At 27.7% G+C, this 17,994-nt stretch overlaps 1 protein-coding gene and 1 non-coding gene across 2 annotated transcripts in view; one reads left to right on the forward strand and one right to left on the reverse strand.

Moving 5' to 3' along the window:
- Positions 1 to 17,994, forward strand: part of LOC132929067 (alpha-mannosidase 2) — a 135,559-nt gene that overhangs the window by 66,540 nt on the left and 51,025 nt on the right. The gene's annotated exons all lie outside the window — the stretch shown is intronic.
- On the reverse strand, positions 14,493 to 14,574 carry Trnas-uga (transfer RNA serine (anticodon UGA)). Its single transcript has one exon. It is a non-coding gene; the product is annotated as a tRNA-Ser (tRNA).

Consider the following 17,994-nt stretch of genomic DNA (forward strand, 5'->3'; position numbering starts at 1 on the left):
TAGTTGATGTACCGTCAGTACTCCGTAGGTATAAAATATTATCTAGTCAATAATATAAAAATTTAAAACACAAATGTATCTATTAACAGTAATAACTAATAACACCTTCTCGACTTCGTCTGATGGTTGATGCTATTGCGTTATCATAGTAAAAAATGCGTATAATAGTAACATTCTTGCGAAAATGATATATTTTTATACCATATAATATTGCAATATTGAATATATATTTTTTAAACAAATTTTATTTAACATTTTTTTAGAACTAATATATACAATCTTAAAGACGCTTTGTATTAATACATTTTAATCACATTTATAGTTATAAGTTTTTAATGTAACACTAGTTGTTTATTAACTTATCGTGCTGAATCTTTAATAATTAATTGCGTGGATTGATAAATTTAAAAAAAAAAAATACTAAAATGTCCATAATATAGTAGTGACCCAAGATAAACGATAATTTTTTATTAAAATTATTTATATTCTTATGTTTATATCGGACCGATATAATAACGATTATCGTTCATAAATTATTATTTAGTAATGATGGTACTTAGTAAATTGACTTTTAATATCAATTTATACTTACGCTATTTATTGTATGGTGTATTTTTGTAAATATTATGTAAAATGACTAATTATTTTAACTTAATACTGTAATAAATAGAACTAACTAAATTATGTAAATTATAATTATTTTAAGAGAGTACGATTAACCTGAATATTTTCTAATTACAAAATATATTTTAACTACAATAAATGCATAAAAAATATACTATACTTGACAAATGTCGCGTATCAAAGTCAATTAAAAACCTCGGTAATAAATTCCGTTACATACATATATAATAAATTAATAACATATTAGTATGATCGCTTGTTCTAATTAAAGAAAATTATTGGTATTAAGAACTTTTTTTAGTACCAACTAACCTATATATTGATTACTAGTGTACTTAAAATCATAAAAAACATTATTTTAACCATTCGTAGATGATTGTATCTTTATTATAATTATCGATCTTTATATATGTGGGTGTCGCGTGAAGTTAGACCTTTAACCTAACCAAACAGGTGCTATATTTTTCTCTAGGGCAATAAATATTCTTATCGGGATACTCGTAATCTTCGACCGCATTTCAAGGCAATGAACATTAACGTTATTAAATTAGAACGTCTTAAGCTTAACGTTTCTATACAGTTACTTATTTAAGAAAGCTATGTCTATATATTTAACCAAGTTTTTTTTCAGCATCAATTCAAGTAACGTAAACATAACGAAATTATTTTCTGCACGACAAAGCTGTTCTCACAAAATTGGTTTTCACTACATTATATAATGTATAATATTTTATATAAAACTTTGTATCTCATATGCGTTTCAGCGGTGAAAAACTGAACAATTTGGAATTTCAAAACAGTTTAAACATTCATCATCATCGCAAAAGAACTTTGTCCGTGACAATCACAATTTAATTAAATGTTTATACTTGTTAAACTAGAAAAAAAATAGTATTGTAACTTTACTCAAATTTTTCTTTTTGGCTATACGTCTATGTATACTTACATATTATTATACACATTATAAAATATATTAAATTATTTCATCTTAAATCGGTCAAAAACAACAATATTCATCTGATACGTATATCTATATAATATTATTTATAATTTATAATATAAAATAAATCTGAGTATATGTGCGTTAAAAAACCTCGCCTCGGTTCGTTTATCGGCGACGGGATTGCAGCTGTGGTTGATACCGCGACGGGTTTGGCGATTGATAACGGTCGTCGAGCGGCGTGCGTGACAGTTATTTAGCTATTATAACTCTGCGCAGCATCATTTCCGGACGTCACGACGTTTATTATAATGTATTATAATAACGCACACAATCTGTAACTTCGCACTATATATATATATATATAAAACGTTTTCCCGTTTTATCATGTTCATGGCGTATATATATACAGGGTGTAATTCACCAAGCATGCTCGCCTGACTTAATGATTTGTGCGGCCTTTTTTTTTTCGATTATCATTACTGCGGCGGCTATAGCAACATCCGCAACCGATAAAATTGAGTATACAGTAGGTAGGTATATGACCTCATGTGAGCGTGGACCACTGCTGCAGTGTTTTCCCGTTTTCTCATTCAACCACGACCCGGGAAAACGGTAAATCACCGCATCGAGCCACCCTGTGTGTAATATTCATTGTGATTCACTAAACATACTCGCACTTTTATTTTATTTTTATTTTTTTTAATAGTACATTCATTTAATTTCCGATTTTTGAAATTTTTGTATATATTTAAATGCTATATTTCCAAATTGTCGACATTTTTTGTATTACTTAAGAACGTCCTTTGTTTTATGAATAAGGATCCCTTTTTTAATGTAAATTATTTAGTGGATAATATTTTTAAAAATGATGATGTAAGTAACTAATTAAAAATTTTAACAAGTATCCATAGACTTCATATGTTCTAAACCTTTATTTAGTTTAATTGTTTAATATGAACCTATTATTCTTAGTATACTACAAAGTTAAATAATTCAAAAACTAATCATTAAAATTTGGTATGGTAAGGTAGGTAAAATATCTCAAAATGTTAAATTAAATTATTTACTAAATAATTTACTTTTGAAATATGAGGGGTTCTCATTTGAAATATAGACATATTTTTTCACTGTAAAACACTCCTTAATTAGGTAGTAAAAGATATATGATGCTAAAAGTTTAGGTATATTATGTTGAAAAATTCCAAAAATCAGATTTTGAGTTTAGTATGCTTTGGACCGCTCTGTATACATTTAAGACTTAGAAAACGTAAAACCGTGCAGTATATAGTAGGCTCGCACGCAATGTATTCGTATTACGACACCGATTAAACGAAAAAAAAAATGTTAAGAGCCCGCATTAAAGACGTAGTTATATTGACAAAACACAAGTTTTCGATGTGAATAAATAGACATTTTCAGTTTGAGTGATTTCAACACGAAATACTATACCTATTATTTATATATTATGTTTGAAATGATTTAATTTACATTTTTCTATACTAGAAGTAATACTTCTTACAACGTTAACAAAAATATAAACAGTACTTATTTGTTTCGACACTGTAATAAGTATAAACTATAGAAAATAATATGAAGAAACCCGTTTCTTTTCCGACTTGTATATACAACGTGACACTATGTATATTACTGCGTATCTATTTAATTGCATATATTATTTTCAACTTTTTCCGCGCTAAAATATGCATATTATTTGGTTATTTTTCAGCGCTTAAAATCCCAGCTCTTGGTTGTTGCATACAGCTTGTTTCGTGTTAAACCTAACACTGCAATCACATAACTGTGCCTAAAATCTATATCTACTCAACGTCGTTCAGATATATGGTACCCAATTCGGTTACGGGTTATAGGTTCTGTGTGAGTGCAGTACGCCATATATTATATCACGAACTCGTATATTATGACAACGGCAGACCGCACATTTTTTACCCGTTAAACGGCCTGAACAAGGCGCCCGCGTATCTACAATAATATATAATAATATATCGTGACCGCGCGATGACGTCCTATACTGCAGCCTTTCACAGTTGATATATATGAATAAATATTATAAACGTATATACGTATATATTATTATTATTTTCTTTTTAAATAGCACCTGCAGCTGCAACATGCGTTTCGATATGATATATATTTTAACCGGTCTTGCAGCAGGATGGTTATTTTTACTATTTCATTGGACGCCGTAATTTGTATACGTCAGGATGACAGGATAACAGGTGAAAATCGTCCTTTTCGTACATACAACATACAAATCTACATAAATGTAATAAGTATGGTATATATATATAGTGCATATGTATGTAATATATTATGTACATTACATTATTGCAGACATGTCTCCGAAGCACAAATTGAGCCTTAGCGCGCGACCATGCGTTTTTGAAATAGGTAAAAAATATTATAATAAATAAACGTCTGTTCAAACGCGTTCACTTGTAGTTATTTCGACTAAATTGTATACCACATTGAGGATCGACAAACCAAATCTAAGATTTTATCAATGGAAACATTTTAAGTTTTAAATTACGTACATCGGTCGTGGGTGGCTATAATAAGACACAAGTGTTTTAAATCGTACGAACATCAAAACGATACGTATTAATGAATTTAGCTTTGAGTACCAAACCTAATATTATTCGTAGTCAATTTTATAGAAATATGTCATATATACTGTTCAAAAATAGTCCTAAATAGCTGTTTTAAGATCTTTAATTTCTATGCACCTATTATATAGATACTATATTATTATAGTATACCTATAATATATAGTTAATTACAAATTTATTCAAGTAGAACTATTATGTCGAACGAAAAACCGAGATAGCTTGCTATTTCTGCGAAGCTATTGAACGGTTCGTGTAGAACGTGCAACTTATTTTATAAGAGCGAATTTAGATAGTTTAATGTTATTATTATCGTCGTACCATTTTCAGCATTTTATACGACGATAACCTTTTTGCGTTTATATAATAATGTTTTGCAAAAGATTTTCAACCATCTTATCTTTGCTCTCTTTTTCAATTATAAATGTCCCCGGAGAAACTTTAAATCTTAAACGTTATGCGAGACTTATTACGACTACTACATTAGATCCTTGGCGCTATTTTTTTTTTTATATACTAAACAAATTAATTTTTAAATACTTATCTTGTGATATGTTTGTTTTCTTCCAGATGTTTATTGTTCAATTTAATTTTTAAGTAATATCATCGTAAAAACACTCATATTATTTTATTATATTATATTGTATATCATTAACGGACGTACCTTATTGCAAGTTTATATTAAAAACCACAAAAATCATCTTTACTTATATATATTTTTCGTATGTGTTTACTCTATCGGAATAATTATTTTTTATAAACTAAGCATACTAATATGGATAGTTTATTACAGTTATTATATTAATTAATTAAAAAAATTAATTGATTTACTGTAATATTATACAATTGGCTATGACTTGGTGTCTTAATCACATTTACTAATAATAATAATATAATTAAACACTGGAAAATGTTCAATATACTTGTACCATATTGTGTCAGGCTGTTTAGGCCATGTCATTAAAAGCACTCAAATACGTTTAAATATTTAATGTATACGTACGTACATAATTCGGAAAACGTGTCTAGTTGATTCATTAATTTTATATGACCTGCCTGTATGATATATATTGTATTATATTATATGGTATACGTATTTGTCATTAGATGTAAACTATATTGATGGTATCGAGTTAAATTATTTATACACTATTGATTTTATATTATGATCTATTATTGTATTTAATAAAGTAGCGGTACCCAACCTGGGATATGTGAGATTATCTCAAGAGGTACGCAAAAAAAAAATTGGGTAATGTCGGAAAATGTCAAATTTATTTTATTTAAAATGATTATTGTTTCGGAAATATGCAATGTAGGTATGTTATATAAAATTAAAACTTAACCTACTATAACTTATAGAAATGAAGTATAGAATACTATTTATGTAGTATGTCGTATGAAATAATATAATATGATGGTAGATTTCGATGATCGTGTGTAATGAATTTTATCCGATTTAAGCATATATTTATTCAATAATAAGTAAAATATTCATTTCTTTTTTTGTGTGTCATATTACTCTTATTACAAAATATAAAAATAGATACATTATTACATTATATTATATTATTGTTATTTTTTTATTTAAACATTTTAAGAGTAGTTTGAAAAAATTTTATAATGAGAGGTACAATCTAGCAAATTATTAAGCTTAGAGGTATGGAAGAAAAAAAAGGTTCAAAACCGCTGCACTAAAGCATCCATCATAACCCGAAATATAATATAATATGCACTCGCTCGGACCTGGGCGTTAAATTCCGTGTGGTTATATAAAAAATAATGTATAATTTTTTAAATATTACAATATCCTCTTTTGTCGCGTGGCTTCTAAACCATACAACATTTTGCGAAAAGTTTTAAACTACCACCTCGTGGAACCTATAATAATCGACTCCTAATCACCGATCTATAATAAAGTATAGCATGGTAGTTGGTACCTAATATTATAGTCATCGTTACGTCAAATGGTTCGCTGATCGAGTTTAATTATTATTCGCCTGTATTATACTATACTCTCATATGACTTACTCTGCGCAGTGTTAATCTATTTTCGTTATTACACTATTGTCCTCTCCCTTACCTCATCTTAAAACATTTAAATCAAATACATTAAATTATGACTTTCTTCATCAGGCACCTTAGGTGTATTAAATATAATATGTACTACCTCTCTACACGTTGTTTAAATCACACTATAATAATATAATATGTGTATATATTCTCGAAAATTTCCACGTGATAGTATTATCAAATACCTTTCCGTGACATATACTACGACGAGTATATATATAACAATATATATGTATGCGGTTCGGTTTAGATAACTGTATACCAAACAATATATCATCGTATCTTCGTATCTAATATTCCTAAAATATATGCGAGCTTTGTACACGTTAATATACTACTGCTATAGTTGACTATCTTCGAAATGTAATTTTCTCACCTCCGCCGGTCGAGCGTTCCATCATTTAAATCTCGAATTACGACGATACGATCATATTATTATTATCATACCGAATATCAAGTGTAAGAGATAACAGAAATCCTGTATTGTTACAATAAAAATTATTCTTTTAAATAGAATAAATGTTTCATAGTTTTTATATTTTATAGCTCTCTTCTATTAAGTTGTCTAATTCTTTCTCTTGAACAAACATTATGTTATCCGACATCCGTCCCTTGCTTCTTAATAATCTCGTATGGGACCATCCGAAATAGATTTGACATTTTTGGGAATCTCCGAAAAAGCCATGATCGAGAATACCAAGTAAATTTGTAAAAAAATGTTAACTTTTTTCAGTTAATATACATCATTTTATGTATTTTAATTTTTAATAATATAGGTTATAGTTAATCATAATTATAGGCGTAGTTAATATTTTTAGCAGAAAACAAATTAGTTTGGTTCAAAGTAATAACCATCCTATAAAATGATATAATATTCTACTTAACTACTGATTAATCTGTTTTAAGTAGATTTTGAAAAAAGTAAATACAATTTAAAAAAATAAGTATATATATATATACACACACGTGTGTGTGTGTCACATTAATTATTTATTGTTATCGAACACTTTAGGATTAGGAGCGCTTAAAAAATATTCATTGAACATGCGCCTAATTTAGCTTTCCATTTATATTTTATTTTCTCTATTTTCTAGTAGTTATACCTAAGTAGTTATTTTATTAATACTGTATTTATTATAAATTTAATTATAATTAAATACAAAACGCGAGTTCAACGTGTACATTAAGCGCATTTCGAATATTTCGATTAATATAATATCAATAATGCTATACGCGTTTCACCGACCACGACAATTATCGTTTAACGCGTAGACTGAGCGTTTGGCGTCAATTGAAATAATAATAACGTTTAATGTGAAACGTAATACAATAATACTAATAAATAATGAAAAAAAAAATATAAAAATAGGGACGGAAAGTATGGATAAATGTGACATAAAAACTGTGGGAGTGGATGACGCGCAGCAGTACCTGCAGTGACAATATTGTGGAGAAGTAGTTAAAAATTACTAAGGATTTATTGACTAGGATTTTCCGCAATTCTCGGGGGAAACACACATCAACGTTCGATATGTACGTCGTTTCGATTTTTTTTTTTTGATTTTTATTGTTATTATATATTTTTATTACATCCATCTTTTTTTTTTTTTTGTATGTGCAAACGGATTGCGATACTCGTCTCTCCGGGCTCGTATATAACCCGTCATATCTGCTTTTCCCTGGAGGTATTCACGGGGCTGCGGGACAAAATAACACACACACCGACCCACCCGCATATAGGTATCTCTTCACTATGCCGACCGAAACTCTTCGCCCTCTTACTCCTCTGCCTTCATTGTTTATGACGTCGCCGGGACCGAAAGTTTTCTCGTAGCTAACCGTTAGAAAATTAGAACGATCGAACGCAGTGCATTTATATATATTACATTTATATAGGTCGTTCTTTCGGCAAATTTTTGCGACGTAAGCGTATGATAATTTTCATTTTACCATATTTATTTTCAAAGATGCATTGTATAATAGAGTAGTCAATATTAAAATCCTTCTCGTAATCAAGTTCTTCTACAGAAACTGTCACAAGGTCATACACGTTAAAACAAGAATCGTCTCGTTTGCTCTTTCCTGGATACGAAATTGTGTACTCTTTCAACAATTTGTACCTATAATACTTATATAGATAACCATTGCTAAGCTCGGTGAGATGTGATGATGGTTTACGAGTGTAAGTTTAAAAAAAAACCAGAATTTTCACAAGAATTTGTAACGTCCACCACGGCGTGCGTATTTTTATTTTATGTAGGTACTCGTATATCTTAATATACATACACATACATATGTTTACCATATAAATGTTATTGAAAATGACCTGTGTATAGTGTAGGTAGCTACACATAATATTATTATTCATGCGGAATATATTATGGAATTTAACTACCTACATTAAACAATTATGATTTACAGCTAAAACTGAAAAATCTGTTTTCTGCGGCGGCAGTCATCGAAATGTATGTGTAGTTTCGGTAAAGCGATTCGACGTCGTTTGGGTAACGATTATTCGCGCTTATATAATATTAGCATATAACGTTTCCATAATATATAAAGTCGTAAATGATATATATTATAATAAATTATAATAATACTACAGTATAGATATACCTATATACGTTATAATATTATATGCGTCACAGCAGCAGACGCGCACTGCCATCGCCAGATTTTATATACTGTTTGCAGAGACGAATGTCGAAAAGAGCGAGTTCACAACTGTAAAATCGTATATATTTATGTGTGTGTGTGTGTGTGTGTGTGTGTGTGTGTGTGTGTGTGTGTGTGTGTGTGTGTGTACGTGGGCGGGCGGATGTGATGTGTATATATTGTATAACGAACTTTTGTTATACACAGGTACGTGTCTTCGCAGGCAATTTTCTTTGCGGCGAAACCGAGTATAATAAGCGCCGTGTATTTGTGCATGTGTACGCGTCCGTCTTACAATGTTCGTGTTAACAGCATCCAACCACTCGCTACACATAATACACACGCACACAATGTTACCGGTGCCACAGACATTGAGAGATCCCCGCGGACAGGTCGGTCACGTTTTCCGCAAGAAAAGGAACTGCGTATAGGTACCTCCTACACAACATATAGGTATAATACATTATAATATACCTAAACAATCTACGTGGTGAATGCGTCGTTTTTCGGTGAAAGCGTTTTCGCAGAACTCTGTACGATTTGATATACAGAGTGATTCGCCGAGTACCTATACGTTCAACCCCGTTTTTCCTCTAACCGCCGAGTTTATTCGAATTCTGATTTTTTAAATATTTTAAGACCACGATCTCAAGTTCTTGGCATTTTTTTTTTCTACTTCTTAACGAGTATCTTGTGGCGTTACAAACTTATATTTTTAAAATTAAAATCCATTTTTTACTGCAGAATATATTTTATTGTGCCCAATTCAATATTTGAACGATTAGTTTTTCAACAATTATAAAATGTTAATTATACCAGTATTGTTTTTTAGAATTTATAAAAATAATGAAAGTTAACATTTTAAAATCGCGGTCCGTAGCACCCATATCTTACAACCCGATATTTTCTTCGTAAACAAAATCAAATAAATCAAACACTACTCGTTTGAATTTCGACTTTAATACGTCAAAATATTCAGAAAAATGATCTGCTCCATAGTTTGCAGTACAAGAAAGGGTCGCATCATTTAAACAACAGAAATTTGTAAATTCACAGGACACTACTATTAAGTTAAGGGTACTTACAATTTCATATACAAATTCCGAAAATCAGATTTTAAATCACTCGATTGCTTGAAAAAAATATGGTGAGCATACTTGGTGAATCGTTCTGTATACTATACACGCACAATAGCACACTGTCTGTAGTATATATACATCATAGAATATATATTGTAACATAATATACACTATTATGTTACTATATATGTCGTAAGCACGTCATAAACAAAAACATCGAAATAGCGGTGACTTGCGCGTCAAATGTATTCTTGACTCGCTCGCAATTATAAATAGGTATATAATAATTTTTTTGCTATGTTTTTAATGAATTGAAAACTATACAATACAGAGACAATACGGATAATTTACACTGTATTATATCATGTATGAGTAATTAATAACATCATGTTTGTCTTGTTGATTTTTTTTTTTGGTTTTTTTAACACTATAATTGTATTGCCAAAAACTGGAAAGTTGTAAACGACATACATGTTTTATATGCGTCACGTCAATAGTACTTATAGTTTCACTTTATGCTTGACAATCATTTTTTTATCAAAACTATTAACAAAATATACCTAATAATACACGGCTAAATTCGCTTTTTACTTTCGTCAGAAACACAGTTTTTAGTCTTTTATTATAACTACAACATCGTGATGTCACGTCAAAAGAAAGTGCTCGACACATTTCTCAGATATTTCAATGTACTTATAAATTATAATACATAATATAATATACTTATATATTCGACTTATAGAAGAAAGTTTTATGAAATATTAATGGAATACGAATAAAATATAAACTCTAAGTACATTAATAACAATGTTTTGTTATGGAAATCACATTCGTCAAATTATTCTCGTTTTACTTTGTCCTGTCGTCTTATAACTTTACACATATATTACATATTATATAATATGATTTATTAAAAATAAATTGTCTTCTTAAAAGTCATCATTATAATATAATATACCAAGTATCAACGTAGATTAAAATTAAAAAGTAAAAAATGATTTAATTAAATACTTTAATGAACACTATAAAATTGTACTGAGGGGCATTTTATATTATAAACAATATGTATAGTTTTATCCAATAAAATATCCATACCCTATTTTAACAAACACGATTTAAAAAATAATTTACCATAATTTTACATTTACAGAAGCTGGTAGCCATAGTAGGCTACAGCAGTTGTAGTATATAAATATAATATATAATATTATAATTTAGTTATCGTGTATTAATAACCTTTTACGATGCATTTTTATAGTATATTAATATTATTTACGTTTCTGTAAAAAAATTATCTTAATCAATTAACTTTGTATGGATATTTTTTTCATTTATTTATACCATGGATAACTTTTTAAGTCTATTGTAATATTACGTTTCAATTAACTTTTTATAGTTTATTTTTCTACCATAATATTTATATCTTCTGACCAGATAATAATAAAATGTTTACAATATGGCCAATAGGTTTACCATATAAAATGGTCAATATATAAGTAGAAATTTCCAAACATAAAACGGTTAGATTCTCTTTGGAATGAAGGTGGATGCGTGATGTGACATAACAAAAGAGACAGTAACCATAATTAATTAATAATCAAACTAACAAATGGATAGGATCATGGCTTTTCAAAATTAGTTATTAATTCATACCTCTTCATAACTGGACGTCAATTTGACAAAATACAAAAATTAAAGTTAGATAGGTATACGAATTAGCTCAAAATTAGTTGAAGCAATATATTTGAACCTAAAACAAAATTTAAATCAATTTTAAAAAACAAAATTAAATAATAAATTCTGTTTTAGAATATAATAGCGAAGAAAGATCTATTGACAAATGATAATTATTTAAAGCTATTTCATGCTCGTTGAAAATTCTTAGTTGATATGTGTACGTTTTATAATTTATAAAATATTTTATACTTTTTAAATTTTAGCTAATAATAATGTTCTCAACATTACTTGGTGTACAATAGTATATTATTTGTAATATAGAATAAATATTTTAAACATAAAATAGAATAATATAAGACTTATACATATATATCATGGAGAATACTCAGTGGGTACCTATTTTGTGGTATAAATTGTTATTACCCATGGCTATTTCCACCCAAAGCAGCCATTTTCATTTAGGCAGATCGGTGTTAGCCATCTTTTACTTTAGAATTCGTACCAATTATGCATTTTTATAAACCATTATTACCACGGAAATTTTTTATTTGGGCATTTTTATCTGGATGTATAAAACAATATAAGTAAGAAAATAATGTAAGCACATAAATATGAATTTATGTTATTATTGTTGTTGTTTATAGTAAACCCTTAAAACATGGCCCATTGGGATTTATATAATAATTGTATTTATAATCATGATGAGTTAATTGTACCTGTACGAGAAGAAGATACATATAAAAAGCAGATAAAAATAAAAATAAAATTGCACGTAATAAGTTTTTGTTGTTTGCATTGTATAAGAAGAGAAGAGAGAGAAAAAATAAAACTGAAAACAATTAATTTAAAGTTTGATTTTGGAGATTGTTATTCTGGATTATCTTTTACGAGTACAGCTTAGAGTATCTCTGAGTATAAGTAGATTATCTAATTTTGTCATTTTTGGCTTATTTTAATTAGTATATTATTTTATTATTTTAATATTATTAAATCATTACACTCTTTATTGCCATATTTTCGAATTTTCAATATACCTACTGACCATATAATGGTTCAAACGGAGCAGAATTTATGAATTCAATGAAATACTTATTAAATATATAATTTTAATATAATTAACTACATTAAGATGAGAAATTAATGAAACGAAGAAATGTACTTTTCTTATTAAATTTATCGATAGCTAATAATAAATTTATTAAAATTTTATTTTATTTTATTTTCCTATATAACTATTGACATTTAGTAACATACCAATACAAATATTAATCATACAAATAATAGCATATTTATAAATCTTATATGTTGAAATGACATTACACCTTTATATACCTCAAGTTTGAGTATTTTTTTATTTTGCTCCTCCCTTAAAATATTACTTATGGGCACCTATGAATACGAAAACGATATACATATTATATCGCTATTATTATACATGTATAATATCGAATATAATATTATATTTTATATGATTATGATTATACGTCATTACGAGCAGTATCGTATAATACGACTATTCAGACCGAAAACTTATTATAGTATTATTATTATTATTATTATTATTATTATTATTATTACTGTTGTAACTATCATTATCGTCGTCATCATCATCATCATCGAACACTATTTCAACGCGATCATTCGTGAGCACTTGCAACTTATTTAAAAATCAATAACGAAGATGCGATGTGTATCAGAAACGTCATCAGCTGTCGCGCAATCGGCTGTCACGTACACAAAATGTGATAGCAGCGTATACACCAGAAATTATATTTATATATATATACTATATAATAATATAATATATATTGTTTTGTTTCGGATGTCCAATTTCGTTACATCTGCACATACAAAAGCTATGTATAATATGTATATAGCAATATGTACACGTTGACGTTATATATATATATACATCACGGTGTATCCGACCAATATAATATATGACATACTATACCGATTCGAAACGAACGCACCAATATCAATTTCGCCTAAATTTTGTACGCGTTTCCGATGTGCATTGCATGATTTTATTTATTTCCGTACAATACATTATATTTATACATGTCGCACAACAATGACCGATACTTCTGAATCGGTATTATATTATATTGTAAGCGCATTATTCGAGTAGGTCGTACGTGAATAATCATATTGATGACCAGCGCGTAAATATAAATATATAGGTAGGTCATACCTGAAACAGTCATAATAATGTTTAATTTATATTTTACAATCACGATTATATACCAGTCAGAGGCGTATTTTTGAGGGTTGGTCCATTTCCGAACACCCCTCGAAAAAAATAGTCCATACACGTATTTGTATTTTACTCGTGACTATCAAAATATTTATATCCAAACTGAAAAAGTAAAATTAATTTTATTAAATTCAATGACATTTTTCGAGGTATATTTTTTTTAACACCCTGCGAAAAATTAACCGAAATAATACACCACTGATATACTAATCGTTTATCGTTAGTATATAATTCTACACACATGTTAAATCGATTAAATAAAAATAAATACTTATTTAACAAATTAAATGTGGTATGCATTATTTACGTTGACTACTATAATATAGGTAATACACTAATACCATACCATAATATATTAAATATATAAAATCAATGAACCTATTACGTACCAAATTCGTAATATTTTATAGTATAAATTTAATTATTATATAGACAATTAACATAATAGTATTGTTAAAAAAGTGAAAACTAAACTGTTAAATATACTATTTACAACAACAAAATAAAATTGTTTGTGTTGTATGATAAAAAAAACTGCAAAAAATTATCGGAAACCACTTCGCTGTGGACAGGGTTCGAACCTGTGCGGGCAGAGCCCATTGGATTTCAAGTCCAACTCCTTAACCACTCGGACACCGCAGCGGATGGTAAGACCAGCAAGAACAGTGTCTTTTATAACAAATTAATATTGATACAACAACTTTTAATATGTTAATCCATTTATTACTGCAAAAGACAATAAATCAAAAACAATAAGAATTTAATATTTGTAATATTAGGCTGTTTAAAAACAGTGATTATATTTTTACCATTATTATTATTAAAACAAAAAAATCTGTATAATTGTATATTTGTATGTAATAGGTACGACGTACGAACATATTGTATATACGTATATTGTGAATATTGTGATACGTGTCATGAAAAAATCGACTAGATATAATGTTATAAGTTATTACTTTATAATTTTTGACATTTAAGACATTTTTGACGTATTTCTCGTATTATGACAAAAAAAAATTAACTTCATTGAAATATAAGTACTATACAGTATACAATATACATAGTATAGGCACTATACCTAATAAAAATTATTTCCATTTTGAACATAACATCAGGTAATCCACTAATCCAGTTTTAAATTAAACAAGGCTGCAATTTTAAATTGCTCTTATTGTACAGTTTAATGCAAATTTAATTTATTTTTTTACTCATTTTTATACAAAATTTTTTTTACCTAATAATTTGAATTTTCAATAAATAATGTATTCTTTTAATATTTTTAGGACATTTTTAAAAGTTTTTAGGTCATAAATGCATTTTTTGAAAGGACATTTTTCGGTATTTTTAAGGGAATTCATAGCTGAGCCCTATAATAAACTAATTTTAACTATTAACTATTATTATAGAAACAATAAAAAAAAGAATACAAGAATTCGGCTGTGAAACACGATATGGTATTAATAAATAAAATAAATAGGTACCTATTACCTATTGCGTATAGATAATATAATAAAAACTATACGATTTGTAAGACACTCATATTATGAGTTAGTCAATATAAAGGTAAAAATAAAATAGTATACATAATATATACATTAACATATTTATCCATAATAATTAATGTATATATTATAAGATCGTATAAGTATTTATAAAGTATTTATAAAGTATAAATTAAAAAATTAAAATTATATAATTAAATACCTTTATGTTCAATGATCAAAAATAAGTATTTATAATATTATTCAGGTATAGAAAAATTATAATATTATAGCATTTTACATTTAGTGACTTGTATTTCAAAATAAATGTATATTACTTACTCGCTGTCACACTGTTAAACGTTTCTTGATATTTCACTAAAATGTAATATGTAAATGCCAATAAAATAGCCGTTCTCTGGAGTACTTATAGGCTATAACAGGTAGTTGATGGCGTTAGGAGTTCGAACGCAGTTCAAGAAACCAGAACTGTATAATGAAAATATCTGTACATATAAGTACCATGGTTACTATAAAACAGTACTGGAACAGGTACTCACATGATGTGATGAGCTCTTGGCCTCTTGCGGGCATTAATGTTTAATTAAACATATTATATTATCATAATAATTTACAAAAAAACTTTAAAAAAAATATTTTATTCCATTCATTAGAGTAGAGGTAATATGATGAGTCATGCTAATGTATTTTACTCATAAACGTATGAATAATATAATTTATGTGTTATACTCGTTGAATTATTAATTAAACAATTAAAGTATTTAAATAAAGTTGTACTCATGCCCAAATAAATGCATATACTAACATATGTCCATATAAAGTATCGGTCGGTACAATATTTTATTTTATTTTATATGTACCTATTATATAACATTTTTACATGGAAGTTAATGTAATACATTTAAAATTTTAAGTTTAAATATGCCTTTTTAATTTTTTATTAACTTCATTCGTTGCAAATTATAATTTTACACACTTTAAACTATATATTATGTGAAATAAAAATAAACCTATGTTTTTATTTATATAATACAATTTTTTTCTGTAAACTTGTTATTTCCGGTAAAGATTTAAATGTAGAAAAACTTTACTTCAAATCGTGTGTTTTTTATTGGTTTTACTTGAAAATTAATTCTCGTCACATTTTCACATTTTTATTGTTTATTTTGGCGAGGATATAATAAATTGAATGTATGCAAATATATAAAAAAAAAATGTGTTCAGAAATAACTCGTTACTTGTGAGTTATAATATACATTTCATATGAATTCGCCCAAGTTAGTTATTTTTAACGATACGTTTTCCGGAAACTTAGCGCCGGGTGTAAGAGTATAGATATTATTATGTATATTTTATTAATATTTTAACGCGGACTGGTGTTGCTGGCGAATATTCATGCATATAATAATATGTATTATATATATATACCTATCATTTATACAGATACTTTAAACGGCGTATCTTTTCTGGTTTTCCATGAACTAAATTTATTATTAATCAGACCGTTGATCAATAAAACACACAAATTTATTGGTATTCTTTAATAATGTGCGAATACACGTAGGTACCTACGCGACGCGTAGGTACGTGACGGTTTAACCGTGTTAATATTTTACAAATCGATATAGGCGCGGTGTTTTGCGTGTGTGCACAGTTTTTTTTTTCATCAAACATACCTATCCCATTTATACAATACAATAAAACCGTGTAATTTACCGATGTATATAATATATGCGTATTTGGTATTATATCAACCACGAGTATAATACTATGTACCAGCCATTTACCGTGTATGATAAGTATCTGTCGTATCAACCCATATCACATATTCACATGGTAGGTATACATCATAATATGCGTGTGTTATAAGTGCCAATAAACTAAATTCTTGTTTTATGTAACACTGAGTGATCCATTTAACGTGATAAATTCATTACTCGTTAGTCGTTATTATATTATTATATACTTTTTACATAGTTTAAAATCATTAGTCATCGTTAAAAAAAAAAAAAATTTTTTTACTCTTTTGAACAACAAAATCATTTTTTTATTTCGTTTTCCGAAGTAATATTAGTGAGAAATATTATTCGGAATAATATAAGCTGAGTATAGTGGACCAATATTTTGTGAGGAAACCCTATATATATAACTTACCACTCCACTCCGCCAATCGAACTTAAAATACTTATAACTCACAAACTATTCGTCCTAAATTCGATTTTTGTATATCTACACAAAAATTATTTTAACAACACTAGAAAGTATTACTCGTACCGGCATATTGTTAATTAGGTACCTTTACAATGTAATATACATAATATGTTTATAATACTTGTATTTTATCAATTCTGTTAAATTTTAATAGTATACATAAATCTATTATTATTATTAATCCTATAAACTTTGACAACGGCCATCAGTTGATCTTATTAATATTCTATCTCGCATAGAATGGAAAATAAATAATAAAAACATTTTCAATACAAACTATAAGCTTTACAACCATATATAATTCTCTAGTTCGGTTTTCCTAAGAAATGAGATGTCTTCTAGTGTT

The sequence above is a fragment of the Rhopalosiphum padi genome, chromosome 1 (assembly GCF_020882245.1).
Source record: "Rhopalosiphum padi isolate XX-2018 chromosome 1, ASM2088224v1, whole genome shotgun sequence".
NCBI lineage: Eukaryota > Metazoa > Arthropoda > Insecta > Hemiptera > Aphididae > Rhopalosiphum > Rhopalosiphum padi.